This window comes from Carcharhinus amblyrhynchos, unplaced genomic scaffold (assembly GCF_965287045.1).
Source record: "Carcharhinus amblyrhynchos unplaced genomic scaffold, sCarAmb.v2.hapA scaffold_846, whole genome shotgun sequence".
In the NCBI taxonomy this organism is placed as follows: Eukaryota; Metazoa; Chordata; class Chondrichthyes; order Carcharhiniformes; family Carcharhinidae; genus Carcharhinus; species Carcharhinus amblyrhynchos.
Window position 1 is genome coordinate 53758 of NW_027650586.1, and position 7997 is coordinate 61754.

General features: G+C 49.5%; 1 pseudogene; it reads left to right on the top strand.

The window, feature by feature from the left end:
• The first annotated feature begins 1658 nt into the window (after positions 1-1658).
• Positions 1659-3140, top strand: LOC145340212 (small conductance calcium-activated potassium channel protein 3 pseudogene; annotated as a pseudogene).
• The last annotated feature ends 4857 nt before the right edge of the window (positions 3141-7997 follow it).

Sequence of the window (7997 nt, forward strand, 5' to 3'; positions counted from 1 at the left end):
CACTATTTAATATACACAGTGTATACCCAGTTATACAGTAAATTATTATTTAATATACACAGTGTATACCCAGTTACACAGTAAATTATTATTTAATATACACAGTGTTATACCCAGTTACACAGTGAATTATTATTTAATATACACAGTGTATATCCAGTTACATAGTAAATTATTATTTAATATACACAGTGTATACCCAGTTACACAGTAAATTATTATTTAATATACACAGTGTATACCCAGTTACACAGCAAATTATTATTTAATATACACAGTGTTATACCCAGTTACACAGTAAATTATTATTTAATATACACAGTGTATACCCAGTTACACAGTAAATTATTATTTAATATACAGAGTGTGTACCCAGTTACACAGTAAATTATTATTTAATATACACAGTGTGTACCCAGTTACACAGTAAATTATTATTTAATATACAGAGTGTGTACCCAGTTACACAGTAAATTATTATTTAATATACAGAGTGTGTACCCAGTTACACAGTAAATTATTATTTAATATACACAGTGTGTATCCAGTTACACAGTAAATTATTATTTAATATACACAGTGTGTATCCAGATAGACAGTAAATTATTATTTAATATACACAGTGTGTATCCAGATAGACAGTAAATTATTATTTAATATACACAGAGTGTACCCAGTTACACAGTAAATTATTATTTAATATACAGAGTGTGTATCCAGTTACACAGTAAATTATTATTTAATATACACAGTGTGTATCCAGATAGACAGTAAATTATTATTTAATATACACAGTGTGTATCCAGATAGACAGTAAATTATTATTTAATATACACAGAGTGTACCCAGATAGACAGTAAATTATTATTTAATATACACAGAGTGTACCCAGATAGACAGTAAGTCATTAGTTGAGACGGAGTGAAATCCTGTCCGGGTGATTATTTTGAAGTTTGGAGTTAAGGAGATTGAGTGGAATTGGATGGAAAGTTGTGAGGAGGAAAGCCCAGGAATGGTGTGGTTTTCCGGGGTTAGATGGAGCTGTACAGAGTGTCCCTGCCTGGGGAAAAAGCTGAGGGATTGAAACATCAGCAAGGCAGGTTGGAGCAGCTCAGGGTTTTAGAGCAGCTTTGGAACAGGAGGGGGTGCTTGTGTGTCAAAGTAGCGAAGAGGACTCCAGCTTCCAGACTCCACTGCAGGTTGGGTGGGAGTGGGGAAAATGGGTGGGACACACACACACACACAGACAGACAGACAGACAGACACAGACAGACAGACAGGGCTCCAATGACAGGGCTAGCAGCGGGGAGAGGGAGGAGAGAAGAGAGTCTGCGAGCCAGAGAGAGAGAGAGAGAGGCAGAGAGCACACAGCCAGAGGAAGGCAGGTAGGCTGGATGGATGGCTGGAGGCAGAGGGGAGCAGGGGGGCTCCTGTCGCTGCTCACTGTCAGAGAGGGGGGACAGGCTGCCCCTGGGGAATGAGCAGCTCCCAGCGACAAGGACACATCCAACTCTGCTGCCCAGGAGACTGGCGACTGGGGCTGGAGAGAGAGTTCCTGTCAGCACTGGGGAGGGGGGTTTGTAACTGGGGAGGGGGGAAACTCGGGAACGGGAGGGGGGGGCGAGGGCTGCGATTAGCACTGCAGGGGGTCGTAATCTGGCACAGGAGAGGGGGTTGTAATTTACCACAAGAGAGGGGGCTGTAATTGGCTCTGGACGGGTTGTAATTTGGTACAAGAGAGGGGGCTGTAATTTGGACTGGCAGGAGTTGTAATTCGCTCAAGAGAGGGTTGTAATTGGCTCTGGAGGGGTTGTAATTTGGTACAAGAAAGGGGGTTGTAATTTGGACTGGAAGGAGTTGTAATTCCCACAAGAGAGGGGGTTGTAATTTGGACTGGAAGGATTTGTAATTCCCACAAGAGAGGGGGTTGTAATTTGGACTGGAAGGATTTGTAATTCCCACAAGAGAGGGGGTTGTAATTTGGACTGGAAGGATTGTAATTCCCACAAGAGAGGGGGTTGTAATTTGGACTGGAAGGATTTGTAATTCCCACAAGAGAGGGGGTTGTAATTTGGACTGGAAGGATTTGTAATTCCCACGAGAGAGGGGGTCGTAATTTGGACTGGAAGGATTTGTAATTCCCACAAGAGAGGGGGTTGTAATTTGGGGAGAGAGGCGGGAGGCTGGCCAGTGGAATTGGAGAGGTTGTTGGGGGGGTGTGGTGTAGGCAGGAGGGACGATCTGAAGCTGGACTGGGATTCTGTGACTGTGGGAGAGCGGAGGGAACCGAATTGGACACTTCCTGGCTGTGTGGGGAGTTTGCATGTTTGGGTTACTCCAAGGGAAAACCATGGACAACGCACAGTCCAGCCACTGCCACGACTCCGGGGTGGGGGATCTGGAGGAGGATATTATCAAATGCCAGTACCCCTCTGCCCCAGTTGGGCTGGAGTGCCACCAGCCACAACAGCAGCAGCAGCACTGCCAACCTCTGTCCTGCCCAACCTGCTCAACACCTCCTCGCCAGCCTTCCGGACAGGCTCCTCTGCCAGCGGCCACGTCCAGCACCAGGGCCTGGGCTCCTGGCCGGGAGCCCGGACCAGCACCTGCTGGGGGCCCCCACGCCCCACCACCACCACCAGCCCCCGGCGGGCGGGGCGTCGGGCGCTAAGCATCGGCAGGCCAGCCCCGTGGTCCACCGGCGGGACAGCAACCCCTTCACCGAGATCGCCATGAGCAGCTGCAAGTACAACGGTGGCGTGGTGAAGCCCCTGAGTGGCCTGAGCAGCTCCAAGAGGAACTTGATCGAGTCGGAGGCTGAATCCCAGCCCCTGCAACTCTTCAGCTGCAACCACCTCCTCCTGGGGAACACGCCCGAGATTGTCATCTCCTGCAAGGACCGTGACCACCAGCAACCCCAGCAACAACTCCTACACTGCCACCCCCCACCCTCCGCCTCCGGTGCTAACTCCCGCAGGGGCAACAAGAAGAAGAACCAGAACATTGGCTACAAACTGGGGCACCGACGCGCCCTGTTCGAGAAGAGGAAGCGTCTCAGTGACTACGCTTTGATCTTTGGCATGTTTGGCATTGTTGTTATGGTGATAGAAACTGAACTGTCCTGGGGAATCTATAACAAGGTGGGTCCTTCTCTGTGTGTGTGTGTGTGTGTGTCTGTGTGTGTGTGTCTCTGTGTGTGTGTGTGTCTGTGTGTGTGTGTCTCTGTGTGTGTGTGTGTCTCTGTGTGTGTGTCTCTGTGTGTGTGTGTGTGCGCTTTATTCAGATCCATCTCTCTCAACTGTACATTTCTATCCGAGAAAGAGAGGGAGTGTGGCAATCTCTATTGGAGAGAGAGAGAGAGACAGAGAGGAGTGAGAATTTCCATTGGGGGGAGAGAGAGGGAGTGAGAATTTCCATTGGGGAGAGAGAGAGGGAGTGAGAATTTCCATTGGTGAGAGAGAGGGAGTGAGAATTTCCATTGGGGGGAGAGGGAGTGAGAATTTCCATTGGTGAGAGAGAGGGAGTGAGAATTTCCATTGGGGAGAGAGAGGGAGTGAGAATTTCCATTGGGGGGAGAGAGAGAGAGTGAGAATTTCCATTGGGGAGAGAGAGGGAGTGAGAATTTCCATTGGGGGAGAGAGAGGGAGTGAGAATTTCCATTGGGGGGAGAGAGAGGGAGTGAGAATTTCCATTGGGGGAGAGAGAGGGAGTGAGAATTTCCATTGGGGGGAGAGAGAGGGAGTGAGAATTTCCATTGGGGAGAGAGAGAGGGAGTGAGAATTTCCATTGGGGGGAGAGAGAGGGAGTGAGAATTCCATTGGGGGAGAGAGAGGGAGTGAGAATTTCCATTGGGGAGAGAGAGAGGGAGTGAGAATTTCCATTGGGGGGAGAGAGAGGGAGTGAGAATTCCCATTGGGGAGAGAGAGAGGGAGTGAGAATTTCCATTGGGGAGAGAGAGAGGGAGTGAGAATTTCCATTGGGGAGAGAGAGGGACTGAGAATTTCCATTGGGGAGAGAGAGAGAGTGAGAATTTCCATTGGGAGAGAGAGAGGGAGTGAGAATTTCCATTGGGGGGAGAGAGAAGGAGTGAGAATTTCCATTGGGGAGAGAGAGAGGGAGTGAGAATTTCCATTGGGGGAGAGAGAGAGAGTGAGAATTTCCATTGGAGAGGGAGGGAGTGAGAATTTCCATTGGGGGGAGAGAGAGGGAGTGAGAATTTCCATGGGGGAGAGAGAGAGGGAGTGAGAATTTCCATGGGGGAGAGAGAGGGAGTGAGAATTTCCATCGGGGAGAGAGAGAGGGAGTGAGAATTTCCATTGGGGGAGAGAGAAGGAGTGAGAATTTCCATTGGGGAGAGAGAGAGGGAGTGAGAATTTCCATTGGGGAGAGAGAGAGAGAGTGAGAATTTCCATTGGGGAGAGAGAGAGAGGGAGTGAGAATTTCCATGGGGGAGAGAGAGAGAGAGTGAGAATTTCCATTGGGGAGAGAGAGAGAGGGAGTGAGATTTCCATGGGGGAGAGAGAGAGAGAGTGAGAATTTCCATTGGGGAGAGAGAGAGAGGGAGTGAGAATTTCCATTGGGGGAGAGAGAGAGGGAGTGAGAATTTCCATGGGGGAGAGAGAGAGGGAGTGAGAATTTCCATTGGGAGAGAGAGGGAGTGAGAATTTCCATTGGGGAGAGAGAGAGGGAGTGAGAATTTCCATTGGGGAGAGAGCGAGGGAGTGAGAATTTCCATTGGGGAGAGAGCGAGGGAGTGAGAATTTCCATTGGGGGAGGAGAGAGGGGAGTGAGAATTTCCATTGGGGAGAGAGCGAGGGAGTGAGAATTTCCATTGGGGGAGAGAGAGAGGGAGTGAGAATTTCCATTGGGGAGAGAGAGGGAGTGAGAATTTCCATTGGGGGAGAGAGAGAGAGAGTGAGAATTTCCATTGGGGAGAGAGAGGGAGTGAGAATTCCCATTGGGGGAGAGAGAGGGAGTGAGAATTCCCATTGGGGAGAGAGAGGGAGTGAGAATTTCCATTGTGGGGAGAGAGAGGGAGTGAGAATTTCCATTGGGGAGAGAGAGAGGGAGTGAGAATTTCCATTGGGGAGAGAGAGAGGGAGTGAGAATTTCCATTGGGGAGAGAGAGAGGGAGTGAGAATTTCCATTGGGGGAGAGAGAGGGAGTGAGAATTTCCATTGGGGAGAGAGAGAGGGAGTGAGAATTTCCATTGGGGAGAGAGAGAGGGAGGGAGTGAGAATTTCCATTGGGGAGAGAGAGAGAGTGAGAATTTCCATTGGGGAGAGAGAGGGAGTGAGAATTTCCATTGGGGGAGAGAGAGGGAGTGAGAATTTCCATTGGGGAGAGAGAGAGGGAGTGAGAATTTCCATTGGGGAGAGAGAGAGGGAGTGAGAATTTCCATTGGGGAGAGAGAGAGGGAGTGAGAATTTCCATTGGGGAGAGAGAGGGAGTGAGAATTTCCATTGGGGAGAGAGAGAGGGAGTGAGAATTTCATTGGGGAGAGAGAGAGGGAGTGAGAATTTCCATTGGGGAGAGAGAGAGGGAGTGAGAATTTCCATTGGGGAGAGAGAGGGAGTGAGAATTTCCATTGGGGAGAGAGAGGGAGTGAGAATTTCCATTGGGGGGAGAGAGAGGGAGTGAGAATTTCCATTGGGGAGAGAGAGAGGGAGTGAGAATTTCCATTGGGGAGAGAGAGAGGGAGTGAGAATTTCCATTGGGGAGAGAGAGAGGGAGTGAGAATTTCCATTGGGGAGAGAGAGGGAGTGAGAATTCCCATTGGGGAGAGAGAGGGAGTGAGAATTTCCATTGGGGAGAGAGAGAGGGAGTGAGAATTTCCATTGTGGGGAGAGAGAGGGAGTGAGAATTTCCATTGGGGAGAGAGAGAGGGAGTGAGAATTTCCATTGGGAGAGAGAGAGGGAGTGAGAATTTCCATTGGGAGAGAGAGAGGGAGTGAGAATTTCCATTGGGGAGAGAGAGAGAGTGAGAATTTCCATTGGGGAGAGAGAGAGGGAGGGAGTGAGAATTTCCATTGGGGGGAGTGAGAATTTCCATTGGGGAGAGAGAGGGAGTGAGAATTTCCATTGGGGAGAGAGAGGGAGTGAGAATTTCCATGGGGGAGAGAGAGGGAGTGAGAATTTCCATTGGGGAGAGAGAGGGAGTGAGAATTTCCATTGGGGAGAGAGAGGGAGTGAGAATTTCCATTGGGGAGAGAGAGAGGGAGTGAGAATTTCCATTGGGGGAGAGAGAGGGAGTGAGAATTTCCATTGGGGAGAGAGAGGGAGTGAGAATTTCCATTGGGGAGAGAGAGGGAGTGAGAATTTCCATTGGGAGAGAGGGAGGGAGTGAGAATTTCCATTGGGGAGAGAGGGAGGGAGTGAGAATTTCCATTGGGGAGAGAGGGAGGGAGTGAGAATTTCCATTGGGGAGAGAGAGAGGGAGTGAGAATTTCCATTGGGGGAGAGGGAGGGAGTGAGAATTTCCATTGGGGAGAGAGGGAGGGAGTGAGAATTTCCATTGGGGAGAGAGAGAGGGAGTGAGAATTTCCATTGGGGGAGAGAGAGGGAGTGAGAATTTCCATTGGGGGAGAGAGAGGGAGTGAGAATTTCCATTGGGGAGAGAGAGAGAGTGAGAATTTCCATTGGGGAGAGAGAGAGGGAGTGAGAATTTCCATTGGGGAGAGAGAGAGGGAGTGAGAATTTCCATTGGGGGGAGAGAGAGGGAGTGAGAATTTCCATTGGGGAGAGAGGAGGGAGTGAGAATTTCCATTGGGGAGAGAGAGAGGGAGTGAGAATTTCCATTGGGAGAGAGAGAGAGGGAGTGAGAATTTCCATTGGGGGGAGAGAGAGGGAGTGAGAATTTCCATGGGGGAGAGAGAGGGAGTGAGAATTTCCATTGGGGAGAGAGAGAGGGAGTGAGAATTTCCATTGGGGAGAGAGAGGGAGTGAGAATTTCCATTGGGGGAGAGAGAGGGAGTGAGAATTTCCATTGGGGGAGAGAGAGGGAGTGAGAATTTCCATTGGGGAGAGAGAGAGGGAGTGAGAATTTCCATTGGGGAGAGAGAGGGAGTGAGAATTTCCATCGGGGAGAGAGAGAGGGAGTGAGAATTTCCATTGGGGGAGAGAGAGGGAGTGAGAATTTCCATTGGGGAGAGAGAGGGGAGTGAGAATTTCCATTGGGGAGAGAGAGGGGAGTGAGAATTTCCATTGGGGAGAGAGAGAGGGAGTGAGAATTTCCATCGGGGAGAGAGAGAGGGAGTGAGAATTTCCATTGGGGAGAGAGAGAGGGAGTGAGAATTTCCATTGGGGAGAGAGAGAGAGAGGGAGTGAGAATTTCCATTGGGGAGAGAGAGGGAGTGAGAATTTCCATTGGGGAGAGAGAGAGTGAGAATTTCCATTGGGGAGAGAGAGGGAGTGAGAATTTCCATTGGGGAGAGAGAGGGAGTGAGAATTTCCATTGGGGAGAGAGAGAGGGAGTGAGAATTTCCATTGGGGAGAGAGAGAGGGAGTGAGAATTTCCATTGGGGAGAGAGAGGGAGTGAGAATTTCCATTGGGGAGAGAGGGAGTGAGAATTTCCATTGGGGAGAGAGAGGGAGTGAGAATTTCCATTGGGGAGAGAGGAGGGAGTGAGAATTTCCATTGGGGGAGAGAGAGAGGGAGTGAGAATTTCCATTGGGGAGAGAGAGGGAGTGAGAATTTCCATTGGGGAGAGAGAGAGGGAGTGAGAATTTCCATTGGGGAGAGAGAGGGAGTGAGAATTTCCATTGGGGAGAGAGAGAGGGAGTGAGAATTTCCATTGGGGAGAGAGAGGGAGTGAGAATTTCCATTGGGGAGAGAGAGGGAGTGAGAATTTCCATTGGGGAGAGAGAGAGGGAGTGAGAATTTCCATTGGGGAGAGAGAGAGGAGTGAGATTTCCATTGGGGAGAGAGAGGGAGTGAGAATTTCCATTGGGGAGAGAGAGGGAGTGAGAATTTCCATGGGGAGAGAGAGAGAGTGAGA